The sequence below is a fragment of the Phacochoerus africanus genome, chromosome 1 (genome assembly GCF_016906955.1).
Source record: "Phacochoerus africanus isolate WHEZ1 chromosome 1, ROS_Pafr_v1, whole genome shotgun sequence".
Lineage (NCBI taxonomy): Eukaryota > Metazoa > Chordata > Mammalia > Artiodactyla > Suidae > Phacochoerus > Phacochoerus africanus.
Genome location: NC_062544.1, coordinates 183,018,578 through 183,040,558, shown reverse-complemented (window position 1 = coordinate 183,040,558; position 21,981 = coordinate 183,018,578). Strand labels below are relative to the sequence as shown.

At 35.4% G+C, this 21,981-nt stretch overlaps 1 pseudogene; it reads left to right on the top strand.

The window, feature by feature from the left end:
• Positions 1 to 13,144: 13,144 nt before the first annotated feature.
• Positions 13,145 to 21,456, top strand: LOC125110850 (etoposide-induced protein 2.4 homolog; annotated as a pseudogene).
• Positions 21,457 to 21,981: the final 525 nt, after the last annotated feature.

Here is a 21,981-nt window from a genome sequence, read left to right as displayed (position 1 = left end):
TTTATACAAGAAGATCAATTAGATCTTTTTATTGTCCTTTTCATGAGTATGAGTATGTCCTTTATTAGAGTTAATCTGTTTTTATCTCATTTATTTTTACTGTTGGAAGGCCAGTATTTGAAAAAAAAAAATAGCAATTTAATTTGTCGCCTGATTCAGGCCCAAGTTTGAGTTTTACGAGTTACTCTGATTAACACATATGAAGTCTCATAGAATTCTGGTTTTAATTGATGGCATAGGAGGACAGAAATAATTGGACATGCAATATTATGGAACAATAGACGCATTCTTGTTTATCTATGAACATGTATTTTTTTAAGTAAATGTTTAATTTTGAGTACATACTTAGACAAATAAATAGGAAATTGGTAATTTTATTGTCAGTTATCATTACTTGTTTTAAAACTGTATATGAAGAAAATCTGAATTTAAATATCACTGCATATCTAAAGAGTCGATCTATTTAAATGTATATTGTTTGAAGCTGCTTATATTAATCACAATTTGGTTCTTGGAAAAATTCCTAATTTAAATAGTTATCTCAGGAAAAATAAAAGTGGTAAACAGCTTAAATGTATTGCTAATATATTCAACCTACCACAATTACATATTTAAAAAAATTAGGAAAATAAGACAGAATGATATTAGCAAATCAACCATTTTGTTTTCCTCCTCTTCTAAAGTAACTACATTTTATAATTGGACACTTGAATTGGTATTTTGTCACACTCAAAGTTATTAAAAAAGAATAATATAAACAACTCTATAATTGTGCATGGTGAAAATTTCATAACATTTATTTTCAGGTTGGAAATCTAGTACTAAAATGAATTGCAATCACCTCATTCTTACAATTTATATTTTACAGCCAATTAACATTGAGTACATAATAAAATATGGTATTTTATTTCAACTTGTGAATATCTCATATCAAAATTCAAAATTGTATCATGGTGTCCATAAAAGTAACAAAAAGAAAATATCAAATAACACATATATGAAGCTGTAGAAATTTCAATTATTTATGAAATTCTAAAATTGTCTTAACTATATTTATATTTTTAATATCATTATTTATGTACTTAATTTTTCTAATGTATATTAATTTTATACTCTAGGGCACAATAAGAAGCATTATGTAAAGAAATAAAAATTATATATATGTATAACACTTAGGTGTTTGTGAAACCTTAATTCCTTTGAAAACATTTAAATATTTAAGTTTTAGATAATACTCCAGTGCTTCCCTGCCAACAAAAACCTAAAAACCAAAAAACTTGAAAGTTGCAATAATGCCAAAAATAGGAAATAATAATATATTACATATATAGAAGAAATCTTAGTAAAGTGGGCAGAAATATTCAATGTATGTGGTGATGTTTAGGACAAACTACCTAAAAATGTGCATACTGAATATTTAAGGCTGAAAGAATTGGTGAAATAGATGAGGCAGGCTATAAAACCTTCCAGGGATAGGTCCTTCTTATCCCTGGAAGAAAGGAACAGCCTTTCCTCCAAAGATAGAGAGGAATCTGAACCAGTAGGCCATATGTTTCCCCCAGATTGCTATGCTTAGTTCATATTATTTTAGCTCTATAAAAATTTTCCATGACCTTCCATTATTTGTTAAATCTAGCATAAAAACTTTCTGGTTCACCTGCTTCTTCAAGTCTTCATTTCCTCCTAAAGGCTCCTGAGTCACATAAAACTTAATACGAAATAAATTTGTATGCTTTTTAATCTTGTTAATCTGTACTTCAGTGCAGACCCCAACCAAGAACTACTAAAAACATTTAAGGGATAAGAAAAGTTTTCTTGTGCCAATTGGAATAATAAAATGATTCTTAAAACCAAGTACAACTACTAATGCTTAATTCTCCTAAAATTCACCTCATAGATTAGTAGAGTGCATATTTATAAACCTGGCCTCTGTAATTTCATGTTTTACCTGAGGTGCAGATGGCATTTAATCATAGTTATTCTGACATTCAGCTCTGCTGTAATCTGAGGAGTAAATTTAGAACTCAATTAAGAAAAAAAAATATAGATGGCTATTTTCTGTATTGGGTTAGTCTCCCTAAGAATAACTTTTGCTGAATTTCTTTGGCTAGATGCCATTAGTCTACTTTACCAGAAAGAAACCTATGAAATGCATTGTTGAACTTACTGTAAAAATTCAGTTCAAATTGTTTACTATATTACACAGTGTTCACTACAAGAGTTCTCAGGAGAAATTTCTCTCCTGTTTTAGGACTAGGCATATTATTCTTCTATGGAACATCTGGTTTACTTTTATCTTAAGTACACTATAAATAAACAGTGATAATGTTCTCCTGTTTGCATTGGCTGCTAAAAAGCTCAGTGCTAAATTTGTTATACTGTTCTAGCAAGTGTATTGGAATTAATAGCATATATTTAATGTTCCAGTCTCCCTCCTTGTTTCACCTTGCTTCCTCTTTTTCTTGACTTTGCTTAAAAATATTTATTCATTGTAAAATACATTTTTCTAAAAATAGTCTTAAAACATTGTACTTTGAATTCAGTGAGGTATTATATGAACAGTCTTATAGCTGAAGGTTTGAAAATCAGTGAAAAGAGAAATGCAAGTTTTAGTCTAATTTTAACAATCTTCTGTTCATAATCATTTAAGTTTTAAAAGACAATGAATGCTGAATTTTCTCAAGAAGAAGAGTTTAATAGTTGACTTCAAATGGCTGTTTTTATGTTGCAACTTGGGCATTTTAAAAAACCTGCCAGTAGCAGAGCAAGAGCAGCTTGGTACAAATACAATGTCGTATTTTTTGTTTGTTTATTTTAATTTAGTATAATATTCCTCATAAAGCCTTCACCACATGTGTATGTAGCATATGGACTAGAGGATTTATTTCTGCTTCAGGCCAAAAGAAAAAGACAAAGTAGACTGCTGTGAAGTTTAGTTTAGTACAAACAGAAATAATGAAAGTTAGATGTGAACCAAGGTTAAAATGCAAGATAGCGATTATAGCATGGGGGGATGGACTGGGAGTTTGGGATGGAAATGCTGTAAAAATGGGTTATGATGATCATTGTACAACTATGAATGTAATAAATTCTGTTGAGTTAAAAAAAGAAATTATAGCACCAGTTACTTTAAAGTTTTATGGGCTTCAAATGCCCTCAGATTTTGAGAAGTGTTGTTTAAGCTCTCAAATATTTGTTTTATCAGATGAAAAGTTGAGTATAAGCATATAAAACACACAGCACAATGATACACAGCATTTAATAAATGTCATTCTCAACCCACCCCTCTTGTTTTGGTTCTTACTCTTGATTCAGAATATAGACTCTCTAAATGACTTCTCCAGAGATTTTTAAAAATTATCAATATCTGTCCCTATGTGCAGGCCAGTTGAAAATCTCTCTCATTTAGAGTCTAGGAATCTGCAATGCAATTTTAAAGCTTTTCATGTGATTCTACTTCTATCCAGCCATTATTTTCTCTAATGGCCTTAGGAAGCATCTGGAAAACCCTTTAGCACTTGATATAACTTTTGAGTCTGAATATCCTGAATAAGCCTGTGAAAAAGCATACCAGAATATTAAGCTCAGGATAGAACTTAGAAAGAGTGACTATTATCATACTAGAAGCAGGATACTTTGATGACTCAAGGGCTCTTTTGAGTTGACATGAGGATGGACCCTCTGAGGGAAAGTGTAGGCCCTTTTTCATCCCTTTTCATCTCCATTCAGGCTTCTCTAGCTATATTTTTCCTAAACCAATGCACATGAATATTACAGATTTCTTTCTTTCTTGTCAAATTAAATGCTTTTCCTCACTTTCTTGATCTTAGAATAACTTGGCACAATCAAACATTCTTTCATTTTGTTAGGATTTTTCCAACTTTTGCTTTTGGCAAAAGCACAACGAGCTCATGCTTATTTTTTTTTAATGTTTTTGAAATACTTTATTAACCATAAAATAAGCTCATGCTTATTTTTTTTAATGTTTTTGAAATACTTTATTAACCATAAAGTAAGATCATGCTTATTTTTTTTAATGTTTTTGAAATACTTTATTAACCATTATATTATTTTCTTTACCCTGATTATTGTTTCAGGTTACCTTGCTAAGATATACCATCTGATCAAATGAAATGGTCTCTTGTCTCATTTATCTGTTTTCACTGGATCCATTAAATCAGTTTTCCACATAGCAGATCAAATGATCATTTTCCTGAGTTTTACATCCAGGAGCTCAACTAGGTGCTCCTAGTAAATATCTGAGATAAATGCCCTTGTGCTTCTTCTAGTTTTTCTCCTATTTCACTGCCTATTTCTTCGGAGTCATCTTTGCTAGAATGCTTTTATTTTCCTGACCACCCAAACATTGGATGTGCCAGGGCTCAATACTCTCTGACCTCTCTAATTCCTAATTTTAACTCATTCTGCAGGTAATTTCATCCAGCTTCATGACCTTAAATGCATTACCTATTCTAAAGACTCTCAAATATATACCCTCAGCCATGACAATTCCCTTATATCCTGACTCACATTTGAAAGTCACACATTTTTTTTTCCTCTTGAAAGTCTCATAGGCATCTCACAGCTAATATTGTCCAAAATCAGACTGATGGTCTCCTACTCCAAACTTGCTTTCTTCCAATGTTTATTAAATTAGTGATTATCATGACAAATTTTCTTAGATCAAAAAAATTGGAACTAAAAAAAAAAAAAAAAAAGAGTTCCCATCATGGTGCAGAGGAAACAAATCTGACTAGGAACCATGAGGTTCAATCCCTGGCCTCGCTCAGTAGGTTAAGGATCCAGCATTGCAGTGAGCTGTGGTCACAGATGCAGCTCAGATCTGGCATTGCTGGGGCTATGGTGTAGGCCTGCAGCTATAGCTCTGATTAGACCCCTAACCTGTGAACCTCCGTATGTCATGGGTGCAGCCCTAAAAAAGAGCAAAAACAAAACAAAAACAACAAAATGAAACTTGGAGCCATCATGGACTTTCTCACACACTTCATATACAATGTGCCATCAAACCCTGTCATAACTATTTCCAAATTAATTCCAGGATTAGACTGCTTTTTAATACCTTCACCTTAGAAAAATTCACCATATTTCATTTGAACTGATGTCATAGCTTCTTAATTCATATTTCCTTCTTGATTCTAAGGTTATATCTAGTGATCATCATGAATGTAAATTCACTCATGCTCTCCCCCTCAAACTCAGACACTTAAGCCTATAATGGTTTCTCAATTATTTAGGATAATATTTCCATAGAAGATCCTATATTATCCACCACATATAGCTTTCTCTTGGATTTCATCTCCTAACACAGTGGTTATGATCATGGAACTCTAAGGTGCTCTGCCCTCTGCCATTCCATAATCTTTCTAAAATGTTCATCCCGGGAGTTCCTGTCGTGGCGCAGTGGTTAATGAATCCGACTAGGAACCATGAGGTTGCAGGTTCGATCCCTGGCCTTGCTCAGTGGGTTAGGGATCCGGCGTTGTCATGAGCTGTGGTGCAGGTCGCAGACGCAGCTCGGATCCCGCATTGCTGTGGCTCTGGCATAGGCAGGTGGCTACAGCTCCAATTAGACCCCTAGCCTGGGAACCTCCCATATGCCGCAGGAGCGGCCCAAGAAATGGCAAAAAGGCAAAAAAAAAATTTTAAAAATTAAAAAAATAAAATGTTCATCCCATCACCTCCTAGAACGCTCCTAACATATGTATCTACATAACAAATCATTCATTTTCTTTACATCTATACTCAGAAGTCACTTTCTAAATTTATTTATTTTTTATTTTATTATTAGTTTTTTTTTTTGCTTTTTTTTTAGGGCCTCACTCATGGCATATGAAGGTTCCCAGGCTAGGGGTCCAATCAGAGCTACAGCTTCCAGCCTACACCACAGCAACATCAGATCCAAGCCATATCTGCAACCTACACCATTGCTCATAGCAATGCCAGATCCTTAATCAACTGAGCAAGGACAGGGATTGAATCCACAACCTCATGGTTCCTAGTTGGATTCGTTTCCGCTGTACCATGACGGGAACTCCAGAAGTCACTTTCTTGGAGAGGCCTTCCTTGATTCCCATATCATGCGCTATCTTATGCTACTGAAGTGTCTTTATAGCATCTATCTACATGGAATTTTGTTATATTACTATGCTTTTCACTGATTTATTTTTCTTTTTGCTTTTGAACTAGCCACTAGAATGTTGGATCCATAAAATCAGAGTGAGTCTGTTGGTTCCTTGTTTTATCCCCAACATTGAGAATAGTTTTTGGCATATGATAGGCATTTAATAACTATTTTTTATTTGTTGAAAGACTATATGTCAGATAGACATCTATTTTCTGATTCTTGCATAGTTGAAATAATCCTTTCATTAGGATTTCATGCTGCCTGCTCTGATATTCTACATGAATACTGTCACACTGCTATTTCATAGAACACTCTCCTGCTCTATTTGGAGCAAGCAGCTTTGACAATGTGTATTTGCATTTCTCAATTTCATTAAATTTTCACTTAAATTTTTGCCCACTGTTGGCTTCCTCTATATTTGCTTTTATTCTTATATTTAAAAATTATCAACCTTATATTTTGATTTTAGAAATATCTTTATCTAATGAAGAAATATCGTTTACATTAATGTGTGAATGTAGGTGTTTACCTGATGCCACAGATGGCCATGTCTCAATATTTGAGATGGCATGAGAAATCTAGCAGTTCTTTCCGTAGGAAACTGTTTATAGGAAAACAATATAGCTCAAATTATCTATTAGAGAGATCACATTGTTATTGGCTTAAAAAATCTAATTTTCTTTCTCTAAATCTATTAAAATAAATTCAGGGTTAATTTAACTTTGTGGCAAAATCAAGATTTTAAGAGACTTTTTTTTGTTCTTGTTGATGGATATGGACTGTCAAACACTGTTGTAATTTAAAGTGATTTTTATTTTTGGTAATATAAATATAAGCTCATGCTGAGAATATTCAAATGCCTTCCTCTGAACATAGTTAACACAAGTTAGATTTAAAATAAAAGTAATAAAACAGAAGTTGTAAAACCAAGTAATCAGAAAACTCTCCAATGCTGTCTGAATTAGCATTTTTCAGTGGTCGAGTCTCTTGCAATACAAACAATTTTATTTTAGCTGTCCATATTTTAAGATTATTATACAAAGGAGGGTTAGTATAATTATGTTTTACTCCTCTGGCTAATAATACATAGACACTTTCTTGGCTGCAGTGAAAGAATTTTCCTGGTAGAATATTGCATTAGCAGAGCTATGACAAAAATCAAGCCAACAAATCAGTTTCATGTCAATTCTGTTTTTCTTTCATGAAATTAGAGAAATAAAATATGAGCTTTAAATTTTCTTTCCAACTTTTCACTCAGAAACCCATTCCCTGGAATACCACATGCCACAGTTGATAAGCAGACGCCATCATTCTCTCAGCAGAAAGCAAATTTAGTCTTCTAATTTTATGGTTCTCATCCCACTAGCTTTATAGCTATGTCCTAACTCCATCTTGCCCGCTAGTGTCCAACAAATAGTTTAATTCAAATAATTCCTTTATCATGAAAGTCATTCAAAATATAATACATAATAACTGTTGGGATTAATAATTAATTTATGTATTTTAAAACACTGAGATAGTTTTAACAAACATTGAAAATAGAGGAAAAAAACATATCATCTTTCTGACACCATTCCTATTTTTGATATACAAGCCTGGTATCTAAACTCTAATTGTAATGACATAGCAAATTAACATCTCAAGTCCATCCCTGATTATTAACTTTTGTTCTCTGTGTCTCTGAAAATTCATAGAATTGTTAGAGATGCAAGTGACTTTCAAATCTGATCACTTTCATAAAACTATTTGTTTTACAGATGTAGCAGTGGTGGTATTATATTTAACCATTCATGCATGAACAGAGTATTACAGTTTAAACTGGAATTCAGGCTGATAAATAGCCATTCTTCTAGATAAGAGAACTTGTTACATTCCAGGACAGCTATTCCACCAATGAGCAGCCCTATTCATCAAAAAGATCAATACTGAACTCAAGTACATCTTTAGTTTCAACCTATTTGTCCTAGTCTCATCCAGGAGGAACAGGACATTTTCTATTACCACATTTTCACGAAAACCCTTCAAACATACAGAGACCTTTCTTAAGTCTCTTCTCATTCATCTCCTCTCCAAAATACACACATGCCAGCCTTCAACTGCTTTTCATAAAAAAAACCATTATCATTTAGGTGCCACCATTTTTTGGTATCTTCCCCAAATCAAAGCACCTAAAACTGAATACAATTCTGACTTACAATTAATAAACACTAGTCTTAATCTGAGTCGAGGTACTTGAGATCTAGCTAGTGCTTCTTGAAAAAATGATGCTCAGTCTTTCTCACTTTCACCATTAATGAAAGCTGTTGTGATGTTTCATCCTCTCTTTCTTTTCTTTCCTCCCTCCCTTCTTTTCCTTTCTCTCTTACCTGACTTCCCCTCTTACCCCCACTCTCTAACTGCAGGTTCTGAAATTCTGAATATAGTAAAGAACTATAAAGGGTATAAGATTTTATCCTACTTATAGCTAACTTGTTAGACTACCACAATCAGGAACAAAAGAAATTATGACTCAGAAAACACAGTAGCCCATGTATTATCATGTTTACTAGTTTCCAGAGTCCCAGTTCTCACAATATGTTGCACAGGATGAGGAGATGCTTGCACAGAATGGATTCCAGAACAGAGGATAAACCCTGAGCTGAGGGAATCTGAATTTTCTATAGTAGAAAATAAACCCGCCATTCCTTTGCATTCCAAGGGGACATTATTTTTATTAGAGTAGGCAAAAACAAAACCAAAAGCAGATGTGGAGAAACGCACATCTGCTTGTTTTCTAAAACTATTCACTATACAAACATCTTGAAAAAATAGTCTAGAATAAAGTCAGTTAGCACCTCTGTTCATAATACACACAGGATTGCAGAACACCCAACAACCTCATTATTATATCTTGGTATTATTATTTCTGTAGGATGTTCTTTTTTATTAAATTTTGAAAAAATTCAGGCAACATTTCTTAAAATATATTTCTTTCATCTCATTTTTTTCTTCTTTTTTGAGAATGAAATTATATGTGTGTTGGACCGTGCCACTGCTCAGTACAATCCTTCAACTTTTTTTCTCCTCTCTATGCTCTAGCTTAGATGATTTCAATTCACTTGCCTTCATATTTACTAGTCTTTTCTTGTGGGATGTCCAATGTGCTTATAATCTTATATAGTGAATTTTTTTAATTTCAGGTATTTTATTTTGCAGTTCTAAGATTTCCATCTGATTTCCTTTTAAACTCTTCTAATTTTACATGAAATTCTTTTCTTCATCCATTACTTCCTCCTTTCTTATAGAATCTTAAGCTCATTTTATAATTATTTTAACACATACTATATTTGTATTTCTGTTTTCATAGACTTTTCTTTTGATTTTGGATTATATTTTCTCTTTTTTCTCATCTCTAGTAAGTTTTGTGTACTTACTAGATAAGTTATGATATGTTACTTTGATTTTGTGGTTTTCATCTGGAAGTGGAATTCTGTGGTAATGGGCAGTGAATTAACCAGGCCTTAAATTTGTAGTTATTTGATTTGATACTTTGTAGGGTCAGGTAAGGAAGCTCTGCCCCAAGGATACTCTGGTAGGATGCAGTTTTATCATCCAAGGGGATGGGGGTTGGAAAAACCTGCCTTTTCCTTTCTGGGAGTAGCAGCTCCTCCTTGGTATCTGGTAAAGTGTGTATTCAAACCAGCAGAAGGGAGGTCCTCAACTCTTGCCCTTGATCTAAATCTGAATGCAGTCCTAATCCCATCCCCCCACCAAATGACCTGGGCCAATTCTCCCACTCCCACTTGTCAAGCAAGCATGCCTTATTTTGATAACTTTTTTGAGCAATTTATTTACTTAGAGTGATCTCCCAAAGTCCCCTAAGTTTCCCTCGGTATCAGTGGTCCTTTACTGGGACTTGTAAAACTACGTGTGCCTACTCCATCCCTAGCAGTGTGAGTCTAAATAAATTGTGTGCTTAATTCTAAGTATAATACCTTAGGCACAACATGCATTTCACCTGGGATATTAATGAAAAGTTACAGGTATTTGACACATTTCTTTATGTTGTCAAGACAACGCCAAACTGCACTGGAAAGCAGCTGAAATCTCTGCTCCGATCTTTAAGCTTTTCAGCTGTGGTTTTTCTCCCTCTGTTCTTTGGAATCTTGTCTGCAGTTCTGAGGTCAATCAAAAATCTGAGGGAATTGATATACATATTTTTACTTATCTATTTACAGCTCTCTCATATCCTGCCTTTTCCTTTCCTGGAGTAGCAGCTCCTCCTTGGTATCTTTTAAGAAAAGGGCCTTCAACATTTCCTTTAAACTTTAGCTAGGCTGACTTATTAGTTGTAGGAGGAGCTTAGAAAAAAAATTACCAAATGTTTTCAATCCTCTGTAATGGACATACAATTATTTTCTTTCTCATAAAAAACAGAAGCAACCAACATATTATTACTGTTGTACTCATTAAAGGTAGGTCAATTTCACTGAGCCCTTTCCTGGAAAAAAACAAAGGCTTCATGTGTTCACTGAAAATAAGTGGATAATTTCTTGCTTAAAGTTATTTTTCATAATGATTTTTCTCTTTTTTTGATGTAAATATATAGATCAGGGAGAACCTAATAATCTGCAATGTCTTAAGAATTAATTCAGAGAAAAAATAAATAATTTTTTTTTAAAAATAACAATAGACAATGATATAAAGTTATTAACATCAAGGCTAAGAGAGAATGATATCTGTAGGTTTGATTACTTGATCTGTTCTCTGATTTTCAAATGCTATAATCGTTACACTTCCAAAGATTGCACACCTTATACTTTTTTCCAATCATTTAAAATAGTATCTATATTTCTAGAAGTTTTAAAACTGAAAATTTTCAAATAAATTGCATTATTTTCCTGCTTAGAAAAATTAAGAACTATTATGTATCGAATTACTAAATAATATCTATTTAAAAGTAATTATTTGTAGGAATGAACTAGTGTATTTTTAAAAGTGCAGTCAAATTTAAGGACAGGAGCTGAAATTCAATTAAATACTAGTGTATTTTTAAAAGATGGTTTAGTCAAATTCAAGGACAGGAGCTGAAATCCAATGAAATCTCTTTGTTTCATAAACAATGTGCTTTTGTTTTATTATTTTATTTTGTTTTCTTTTTAAATTTTATACTAAATATGATTCAAAAATGCTAATAAAGACAGTTCCCACTGTGACTCAGCATTAACAAACCCAACTAGTATCCATGAGGATGCAGGTTTGATCCCTGTCTTTGCTCAGTGGGTTAAATGTCCAGCAATGCCATGAGCTGTGGTGCAGGTCACAGACACAGCTCGGATAACAGTTTGTTGTGACTGTGGCTTAGGCCCACAGCTCCAATTCGAACCCTAGCCTGAAGACTTCCATATGCTGCTTGTGCAGCCCTAAAAAAAAGCTATTAAATATTATAAAGTGATGTTTTGGATATTTAAAAATTATAATGTTTCATAAAATATCAGAGAGTATAAACCATAAAACACTTGCAGAGTAAGTTTTTACAGGTAATATGTAGCATGTTTGTATTTGGAGGTATTCTTCCTTAAGCAGTTGTAAGGATAATTTTTAATTCATTTATCTGCAGATCTTCAACTTCTCCCATTTGAGAATTTGTTAATTTAGCACTGATTATTTATGTATTAGCTCACATTGCACAATGACTACTGAATACTGATGATACTTAAACATTTATGTGATACTTATAATGTGAAGAGTTCTGTTCTAACTTTTCATGTATCAATCTATTGAATCCCTCAAATGATTCTATCAAGTGGATCGTTTTTATTTTTCACTATTTTATTACACATAAACCACATCTAGAAGTGAAATTAAACACTCAGGAAACCTGGCTTCATTAAATGTGGTCCTATTTTGCTATCTTACTTCTCTATAAAAATAAACCATAAAAAATTAAAAGCAAAAATATTAAATTGATTTAAGCTTAAAATAAAAAAAAAACACAAAAGTTACAGCTATTATCCTAAGTAGATTATAATGCAATAGTTCTCAATGAACTTCCTGAGATACAAAAATTATTCCATATCTGAAAATACCTTCTCCAGGAATGCTTTCCTATTTCTATGCTTTCTTTCAGACCATCCCTTCTGACATTTCCTTCAGCACTGGATTCTATAATTTTATAATTCTAAAACTTGATCCACAGTATTCTAATTTTGCTAATAAAAAAAATTTATCCTTTCAGATCTTTAGGAGAAAAGACCCTACAATCCTAAGTATTACATCACTATTACTTATGATTACATTTATATTGTTACTGAACCAAGCTTGAGTCTCTTTGCCAGATGCACAGCAAAAGTGATCTGCTGACATTGGGTTGTGGTAAAGGAAAGTACAGTGTTTAGTAACATGGCCAAGCAAGGCCAAGCTCATGTTCAAAAAGCTGAACTCCCTGACAGCTTTCAGGGAAGGATTATTAAAGTCAGTGTGAGAAAAGGGGTTGCATTATGTGTAATCAGCCTGTGTCCAATCCTCTAATTGGGTTTTGGTGAGGTTACAGGGTGTTGTTTTGGGAATCTCAAATCATTAACCTTTTGGTTCCAACTGGTCTGGGATCTATGGCTGGTGGTAAGCATGCAATTAACTTATTCCACCTGATGAGGGTTTTGGTATCTGCAAAACAACTTGAGGATATGGCTCAAGACAATGTCTCTAGTCCTGGAAAAGGAACTAAAATTCCTTGACTGTGTTTTATGGCTAAACTAATTATTGATTGTGTCTTGCTTGACTCTTTCCCTTTGTTTATGCATTTTTCCCATTTTCTCTTGCTTGACTCTTTCCCTCTGTTTATGCATTTTTCCCATTTTCTGATTGAGTGTGTTCTTGGGAAATCAGGGAAGATCTAGGAAGCTTTTAAACAAAAAAGAGGCACCAAGAGGTGGTGGGGGAGGTTGTCCCTGCGGAGCCACCACATGGTCCTGCTTGGTTTCAATATACCATGAAAACTTTCCTCATTTCTTTATCAAAATGGTATCTGTATTTCTTAAGGTAAGTTATGTGATTTTTGCCTCTTTTATTACTCATGCCCCGCTTAGGTGCAGTCATTAGTTTCTCTGTGTGAGTTTATTCACTTCTATATCTCTATCCTCCCATATCCACCAACCCCCAAAAATGGTTTATTTAAATGAATGTAATTTATTCAAGGACAAACTGCTTGAAATGCAGTGCATTAAATTCTCACAAAGAATATGCCTATATTACTGAAACAACTGGGCAATATTTCAGTGCCAATTTGGAAGAAAACAATTTACAGAACTGTATTAATTATTAAAAATTAGAAGTGATAGGATTGAGGAATGTCATTCAGTGCATTTATAGCCCACCTCATCCTTTTGTCTGAAACATCCTCTGAATTAAGATCCAATATAAAATGGAATACTAGAAATGGTCTGGAAATTCCATTTTCTCAACAAAGGACAAAACCTTCCTAGCAATAAAATTACCATTATGGTATTTATTATTATAATTTTTCCTACATACTATTTAAATCTATGACTTGTAACACTTCAGGTTGTATAAAATATAAAAGACATTTTAGAAGGACATTTATCACCAGCTTAGAGTAATTTTAAAAGTATATTGCTATTATATTTTTGGGGTTAATTGCTATTTTCTTTCATGCATTTCAGTAAAAATAAAAGATAGTTTAAAACATTAACGATAAAATCTTTAAGAAAATGTGTTTCTAAATTTTGTGTGTGCACTTTAGAAATAAACATGGAAAGAATCTTGAAAAATCCTAGAGAGTCCACACAGATTTAAAAAATAAAACAATAGAGGGCTTAGTAAAAGAGACAAGCTGAAAATTCGACATTTAAGATTTCTCACTACACAGCAAACTCAATTAAAACTCTGTTTCGCACCTTTTCAAAATGATTTTCATTTACTTTAAATCAATAAAAACTACATATAACCCCAGCTTAGATCTGGTTCTCCAATGCTGAAAATTTTCCCCACAGAGCACCATATTTACATACTCCTCTTTCCTCCTCACAAAGTCCCACAGCGGATCAATAGCAGTTGTTAGCTGCTGTGGCCCAGAAATTTTGTATCTACCCATCCTATAGATCTGTAATAAAACTTTCAAACTACAGAAGTAGAAAGATGACACGAGTGATGATCAGCAATCTCAAAATATTTGGGAAGTATATGAAATTACTACAAAATGTCTTATTTGCAGCTTTTGGGGGGACTGAATTTGTAGCTTAGCACTATGAAAATATTTCCATTTGATCATCAGCTGAGATAAAGCACAGATAATTTGTTCAGACTCCAAAGATGATAATTAAGGTTATTACAGTGATAACCTCAAGCATATTTGTAGACTTCCTAGGCAGTAATAATAACCAGTTCATCTTTTAATTAAAATGGTAGTCATTTTGTTTTCTAAAAATAAAACTGGATCTCATTGTTAGTTCAATGTTATATTTACTACAGCAAACATTTCATTTTCATTTGACACTAAAACACTTTTTGTCTTATGTAACCTAGGTTATCAAACTAAATATAAAATATTATCATAATGTCTTCAGTAATCAGTAAAGCATAGCATTACATTTTTAAGGAGACAGCTGGCTTTTTTAATAAAACCATTGTTATTGCAATTTTAGAAGTTCTTCATAAACAGAAAAGTACAGATATTACTCTCTTGAAAATTTTTAATAAGTAAACAGATCGATAAAAATTGTAATTGAATCAAAGCAACCTCTAAGAGAATAATTTTGTGTTTATAATTATAGCATTTTTTATTATTTTCATTTATAAATTGCAAATTATATTTCTAAATATTGACGAGTGACTAAGACCAATAGATGCTTAAGGAACTTTATATAACAGAGGGAAAGATTGCTGGACTATGATTAATAAAACAAGCATTTGCTTAGGTTATGGGGTATTCTTTGAACTACAGAGTAAAGAAATTTAAGATTCTTTTGTTAAACTTTTTGATTCCTCAACAGAATTTCTTGAAGATTAGAGCAGTTTCATATTGTTTTTAATGATTTTTTCATTCTCTTTCAAACCAAATATGTGACTGCAATCATGCCTCATTTCCTTTTTAGCAACCGATGTGATGAAGTTTCAAATACTTTATTTCAGAAAACTAATCACCACTAAATTTATTCTTATTACCATTTTCATTTTAAAACCAAATTTTTTTTTAGTTTCATTTTTACTTTCGATACATTAGGTAAAAATAGTAGATTGAATGATAGAGAAATGGCAATTTAGGGCAAATGATAATATTTTTTATTTAAAATTCTATTATTCCTAGAGTCATTGAAATAGGGAGTTAGTGAAATTAGTTTTGTGACTTGGAATATTAAATTAAGTTTCTGTTTAACTACAAATAAAGGATTTGCAGTTAATGATGTTATAATGCAGTAGTTTATATTTGTTTGGAATACAATGATGTTTCAGATAATTTACATTGTAATTAATCATTAATGCAAACAAAATATCAGGCTATATGCCTGATACCAGTGGAATCTTAATAAAAGGGATGCTGCTTCTCCCTCCACTCCTTCCATATGGGCAAAAGCAATAGGTCCCAAGATGGGAGAGCTTAAGGAGAAAGAGCCCTGATGTATATGTATATATGTGTGTGTGTGCATGCATGTGTGTGTTTATGTATGTGCATATGTATACATGCACACATACATATAAACATACAACATACATATGGTGACAGGTACTGTAATACTGAGCACAATTATACTGGTCCACATATATAATAAGATAATAATTTATTCCTATAAATATCTGCCAGACTAGTTTGGGGAGTGCATATGAGTGAGAAGTTATCTTGCCATTTACAAGAAAAATAAAAAAGAAGTCAAAGTGGCTGGAACAGAATGATTAAGGATGGGGATAGGGAACAGTGTAGAGTAGCTGGGAAAGGCTGGATGATGTAGAACTAAGTGTACCATGTTGCAAGGGAGATGAGTTTGTTTCTGAAAACAGACATGGCCCTGGGGCTCCTTGGTGCAAGAGCCTTTCTGTGTCCCCCGTTTCTTGTTCTTAGGAAATGGGCCTCTTTCAGCCACCATGACCTTCCCTGAGTTCCTAGGAACAAGTTCAGACAGTTGCTAATCAGGGAAGGGAGGAACAGTCAAGAAACAATAGTACAGCCTTGGGGCAGGATGCTTGTTCCCTCTCAAGGAATACACATAATAATATAGGTACTTATACACCTAAGAGAAAAGTTATATTCCTTATGCTTCTTTTAAAAATGAATACTTTAAAACTGAACCACTTAAAGTCCTTCCCTGTCTTTCTCTCAGGCTTTATTGCACACTAAACACAATCACCCATACATAAATTTTATATATATACACACACACATATATATGCAAATATGAACTAAAGATTAGGCACCCTGAGCACAATTCCCTGTGGGTTAAAGATTATTAGCACATGATGTTTTTCAGGAACTTTCCTAGTTTGTTCTAATCTCAGATCAATATGCCCTTTTCACAAATACTATTATTCTAGGTAGTAACCCAGAAGACCCCACCACCATGATCATGTTGAGATCTCCTTACTCCAGCTTTTATCGTAGGAGAAAATGTCCCTATAAAAAGGTAGAAAGGAGAAACCCTAGTCATGATGACTAAGCAAAGCCCAGCCAATTGCCCCTAACCACCCCTCCCCCATGCATCTGCTCCTGTAAGCTTGCTTCTGCATCTACTACCTTGCATGATATCACTCTGGTCTGCCAAACACGGACCGGGAAGAGGTAGCCCGTAAAGGCCTTGTGAAACCCTTCTTCAGGGCTTAGACTCTGGAGAGAGATCTGCTCTGAGCCTGCTGGTGTAATAAACCTGAGTTCAACTCTCTAAGTGCTTGCTTGGTTTCTTGCTAGGTAAAAGAGCTGATACCCTGCAGCCACAGAGCTGCTGGAGCTGGTACACTACAGCCACAGGGCCGTCACTAGAGCTGATAGGCTGCGGCACAGGGCTGCTGGGCAGCTGCCGTAACATGATGACTAAGATTCCCCCAAAAGATAGAAGAATTCATGTTTGTCCCAGTCCTGATTCCTATCTAAAAAACCTATTTTCTCCTTTTTACTATAAAACTCCTTGTAGTTCTTTCTAATGGGGGGCACAATCTTTAAGTCATTAGCCTACTGTGACCCTCCTTTGCCTGGCACAGCAATAAAGCTATTTTTTTCTCCTTTACCCAATACTCTGTCTCTGCATTTCAATTCAGCCCTGGCACACAGGGGCCAGATTCTGGCAACACTTCCATTGAAACAAAAAATAAAACATAAACAAAAAGAAAACTTTTGTTGTTTGAGAGAGATTTAATTAGGAAAGTGGTGAGACAAAAAACTGTCTTACAAAAAGTTCACTATTCCTCCTGGGGAGTAGGGGAAGCAAAAGTGAAAGCAGATTGATAATCAGGAAGCTATTGGTGTAAGTCCAGGATGAGACCATGGTGTCTTTAGTGGATGGTGACACTTAAGTTTCAGAAATGTAGGTGGTGGTTAAAGTTCACTGGATGCAGGAGATAGAAATCTCCAGAATGTGAAACACCAATAATTACATTCCTGATAACAAGTGTTTTTTTTTTTTTTTTTTGTCTTTTGTCTGTTGTTGTTGTTGTTGCTATTTCTTAGGCCGCTCCGGCGGCATATGGAGATTCCCAGGCTAGGGGTTGAATCGGAGCTGTAGCCACCGGCCTACGCCAGAGCCACAGCAACGCGGGATCCGAGCCGCGTCTGCAACCTACACCACAGCTCAAGGCAACGCCGGATCGTTAACCCACTGAGCAAGGGCAGGGATCAAACCCACAACCTCATGGTTCCCAGTCAGATTCGTTAACCACTGCGCCACGACGAGAACTCCGATAACAAGTGTTTTTATTTCCATCTAAGATTCTTATTTTTATTCTTAATTCATGTTATACTCAGAGATGGGACTAAAAGATCATAATTCTACTCTATTAAAATGTTGTCCTATGAATGAACTCTACAACTTGCAGCATATTAAATACAGTAAAAAATAATATCATTGTATACCCTATAATCTTTTTGTTAGGTAGGATAGGATAGGATAAGGACTTGGATCCAGGTGATTCAAAACAGGTCATTTATTAACACTTCCAGAAGGCCTGCGATCAAACAATAAAGACACAAGCAGATACAAGAGGAATGCTCTTCTGAGCATCTCCCTATAATCTTTTTCCCATGCAAATAAGGCACCCTCATGTGGAACCAATTAGAGGATTCAAATGCACCCCCATACAGAGATCAAAACAACACTCAGCCCTTACACAGGTGCAGGGGGGTTGGGACAGGAAATTAGTGGGCCTGGGGCAAAAGAACAGGAGTGCCAAACAGATCCACAATAAAGGAATTTAAGAAAAGACCCAGTTGCAGCTGGGGCCAGTCCCTACCCAGGGAGGCCCACTCTCTCTGAGGGCACAAATAAAACTTGCTGTACAGTTACCTGACGCTTAATTACGACCCCAGAGGCAATTGGCAGGAGCATTTGACAGACGACAAAGTCTCATTAAAAATGCCCAGTTCAGAGCTGTTTAACTGTGGTGTTGGTTCAAGGGGAAATTCCCTTCCATCCAGAGCCACTCCCATCCTGAGCTGATTGCTCCTGCCAGGAGAGACCGCCTGCCTCCATACCTGCTCAGCAAGACCACTGGGTCTATCCCAGTGCTGCTGCTGCACCTTTCAGCTAGAAGAACCTCACACCAGACCACGTGCCTCCACCCTTGTGCGATGAAGCCCACTGGCTCAATCACAGCGCCACATCGGCACCTCTTGGCCTGAACCTCCAAATCTTTGGATGTAGGCAAGGACAGAGGGAAACAGCACAGGGCAGAGGAAACTGACATTTTGATATACAAAGTTCTCAAATTTTCAGTTCTCAGAGACTTTTTCATAGTAGCCTTAAAAATATTTATGACCCCAGATTTATCTTTTTTACGTGTTATCTCTACTTATATTTGCCCAGTTAGAAATTAAAATGGGGGATTAAATAATATTAAGTACTTCATATTAAAATAAAAATAAACATGTCACAAAAACATGTTTAAATGAACATTAAATACTCTAAAACCAAAATAATTAGAGAAGAGATATATTGTTTTACATTTTGCAAATGTCGTATACACTAGCCCACTACAAGATAACTGATTCTCATTTTTTTTTTTACTATGTTCAGTCAGTTGTGGCATGTTGTTTTGGTAGAAGAACATGAAGAAAATCCAGCCTCACACAGAAATATGCAGATATAACGTTTGACGCTGCACCTAATTTTAAGGTGGTAGTTTTGTCACACGGAATCCCCAGGGAATTAAAATAGAATTTAGGTAATAAAATAAAGTCTAACCTTTTCTTTTTTCTTCTCCTTTGTGCTTAGCCTAGTCTCACTTGCTCAAAAGATGTCACCAACAGAAGTCTTGCCTCAGCACTTCAGACCAGAATTTCTGAGAAAAGTCTGCTCCAGAAGCCTCAGCTCACACAAGCCTGTAGAAAGGCGGCAACTGAAGATGGTGGCAGTGACCTCGTATGCTCCACCCAGCGCGGCAATCTGAGAGCTTGGAACCACCTGTATAACCCCGCCCCCATCCCTCCCCACCCCACCCCACCCCACCCCGGAAAACTCTATAAAGCAGCACTGCCCAAAACCTCCCAGGAACATGTGTATCTAAAATCAGAGCTTGCGTTTCTTGGATCAAAGAAGGAAGCCTTTTTATACTTCTGAACCAAGCTGGATTTCCTATTGCTAGGCAGGAGGACCCTTGTTGTGGCTGGGACATCAAAGGGTAGGTAACAGTATTTTTTGTTTTATTAGTTTCATATGGAATCTGAAACTATATCAATTAACTTTTTGTACTTGTGTATATTACAGTTCATTGCTCTATCTTGCCCTTTGACTGAATCAGGATACATTTGTGATGTTACATTGCAGTCAATAAGTAAATATTGGTTCACTGAGTTATGCAGCTATATGAAATACTGACATATCCACTTTATTTAAATATCAAATAACACTTGTGCTAATATTACCACCAGGTTTACCAACAGAAACTTTACTGGCAAGATGTAAAGATTCTAGTGGTAGATTAAGTTTTCTAAATTAATTTTTTGGGGGTGGGGGCACACCCACAGCATATGAGCATATATATGGAAGTTCCCAGGCTAGGGATCTAATCGGAGCTATAGCTGCAGCCCACTCTGCACCCAGAGCAAGGCCAGATCCAAGCCCCATCTGCGATCTACACCACAGCTCATGGCAATGCCAGATCCTTAACCCACTGAGCGAGGTCAGGGATGGAACCTGCTTCCTCATGGATACTAGTCAAATTTGTTACTGCTGAACCTCATCAGGAAATCCAAGTTTTCTAAATTCTAATATTTGGTGGAAAGCTCAGGTGTTTTCATTTACAATAATTAGTATCATTTGTTTTCCTGGAAGAAAAAAATTTCTTTAGTTTTTAAGATTATATCAGTAAAATATGCAAGTCTGAATAAGCATAGTTTATTTTCTAGATATTCTTTCTGGTGAAAATAATTTCCATTAAAAACAAACTGGACCTCCCAGTGGATGCCCCAGCCCCAACCCCTTGTGGTCAGGGCCCACCCAGTGTGGGCAGAGTGGGAATGCCTGTTTGCTTCACCACAGTCTAGCGCCAAGGGGCCTAGACTCTAGTGTAGAGCAAAAGACCAGGCAGCAGCCAGAACCACAGCAGCTGGTCCTTCATGAGGAAACATTTGAGGATGGGTCTTTCGTCTCTGTGCTGTTTGTAATTTGAGTGGTGAAGAGATGGCTGACAGTGTCAAAACCTTTCTGCAAGATCTTGCCAGAAGAATCAAAGATTCCATCTGTAGAAGTAGTATTATCTCAAAACTAGGTGCTTGAATTCATCGAAGGAGAGAGGAACAGTGTCTAAGAGGGCCAGGAGTAAGATGGCTCAGGGGAGAGGAAGCAAATTTGAGTCACCTATTGTGAGGTACTGCACATGGAATGGCAGAGTATTCTGGTTAAGTCTCCTCCTGCTTTATGAAGTTTTTCTTTCCTGTGCTTTCAGTAATAGCTCAAATCAGTGGTGATCCATCTCTACATGGAGATGTTTGGTCCTGGCTGGAATTCTTCTTCATGTCAGTTTTCAGTGAAGACATCCCCCCTTTGTTTGTGCTTAGCAAAGTTGTGAATGCTGTTTGGTTAAGGATATAGATGATCTGGCATTTGAGGTATCAGGAAGGAAGCTTCACTCATGTCAGAATACTTGCTAACATGCTCTTCAACCTTTTGCTGTAGGGTCTTTTTATCCAAGGGATTTTTGTGAGTCTCTTTCTCATCCATCTTGTTGGTCAACTGGTTAGTCTCCTGTATTTGTCTCTTCTCTACTCACTGTACTGCTTCAGATATTTCGGTTCAATAAAATTTGAACTATGTCATTGGTTATCAAACAAAGGAATTGCCCTTACTAATTTGCATTTGATTTGCCCTTGGCTTTCCTTACAGCAATGCAGTCCTCCTATGTTATCAGTGGCTGCCTTTACTCTGTCCTGCTTCCTTTGTTTATTATTAGCACTAATGAAGCAAAGACTCCTAGCAAAGCCTACTTTTTCCAGCTGCACTTCTCCTTGCTGGTTTTATTAAGCAACAGAATCTTCCACAAAATGTTGTACCTGCAACCTGCCCCAAGTAGCTCAACCTCTGGAGAGAAGTTCCCCTCACCAAATCAGTCTCCTGCCAAATTGAAGGCTGTTGCAGGTCATTGTGTTTCTTGCCATCCAGAGGGGATAGGATGGCATTGGAAGGGTGCTGTGGCAGCTATTT